Source organism: Austrofundulus limnaeus, unplaced genomic scaffold (genome assembly GCF_001266775.1).
Source record: "Austrofundulus limnaeus strain Quisiro unplaced genomic scaffold, Austrofundulus_limnaeus-1.0 Scaffold922, whole genome shotgun sequence".
Lineage (NCBI taxonomy): Eukaryota > Metazoa > Chordata > Actinopteri > Cyprinodontiformes > Rivulidae > Austrofundulus > Austrofundulus limnaeus.
In genome coordinates, this window is record NW_013953324.1 from 82158 (window position 1) to 83647 (window position 1490).

A 1490-nucleotide genomic window follows, 5' to 3' on the forward strand; every position below is an offset into this window, starting at 1 on the left:
TGTCCAGGACTGGTCCAGGACTGTCCAGGACTGGTCCAGGACAGGAGACCATCTGCCTCGACCGGCTGGTTGGGGTATTCAACAGGAGCCAGTTTTATTGTCTCTACCAAAGCAGAAAACTTTGATTTAAAATGCATTGTTTGAGATATTAAAGCTAAAATAAGCAGAATTTGAGTTTTACTTTTAAAACAGGAAGAGGAAAAGAAGAGACTGCTAATAACTAAAATTAACATATGAGGACAAAAACAGGAAATATGTTGAAACAGATTCTCCAAAGTACATTTATAAGGGAGTATAATGTACCAATGCATTTTTGTAGGAATTTAATTTGAAACAATATTTTGAAAAGAATAAAAGTTATAAAATGAAAGCCGTAGCAGATGGACCATGAAAGGAGCCTTTAGTTTCAGGACCTCTGACAGTCCTGTTTCCAGCAGCAGCTTGTTGTGTTCTGACACATCTAGTGTTGTTTGGATAAGCTGTTATCTCACAGTGCCTTTTTACACACTGTTCCTACACTTCTTCTGAGACTAAACAACATGAAGTCTGTTCTTTACAAGTTAAACTGTTGGTTTGAAATCATTTTAACATTGTCATTTAATTATAAAAAGGTAAATTTGATGTTTTACTGGTGTTATGCTCCSTGTAACGAATGAATTCACCCCCTGCTGAGATGTTATGAGTTTAAAATAACTAAATAAACTTGTAGAACCTGACCTGTAGTAAACCAGGTCCAGACGAGGTCATGTTTGGATCCTGGGTTTTTCCTGGAAGCTGTAGAATCAACATTAAACACAAACTGTGGCAGATGTGTTGCTTCACTCTCAGCRCACCAAAAATAACCTGATCAACAACTATTTGAGAATAAACTCCAGAGTAACGAATGTTATTCTGCAGCTTTTCATCTCCACAGATGAGTTTTTATTACACAGCTCAAAAAGGCAAACGAGGGATAAAAACCTAAAGTAACCTTTGCTCTTCGCTCACTTGTTCCTCAGACTTTGTTTTTTGCAGTATTTTATACTGTATTTATATTATATTACTATATATATTAACTTCTCTCCTGGTGATGAGTTTTTACACAGGTTATGTGTGTTAGTAAAATAAATGAAACAATGGACTGTTTTTTTTAGGAAATCTACGACTGATTAACTTTTGGAGCTAATCTGAATCAACATGGCCGCCACAGCAAAGTGACCTTTACAAACACAAAACATGTCTCTGATTCTGTCTGTTTCACACATACTGAGCTTAAATTTGGTACGGCAGTAGCTCTGACTGACCCGACACATGTTCATGATTAAACAAATTGTGTAAGATAATTGTTCTAAATTTGTCCGTGACCTATTTGACATCAACTTGTTGACCAAATGTAACAACAGGAAACACAGAGAACAACCTGGCCTGTCTCTGTGCCTCTGCTTCTCTCTGTCACTGTCTCTGTTGCACTGTGTTGAACACTGTGTCTCCAGAGGCCTCATATACAGTGG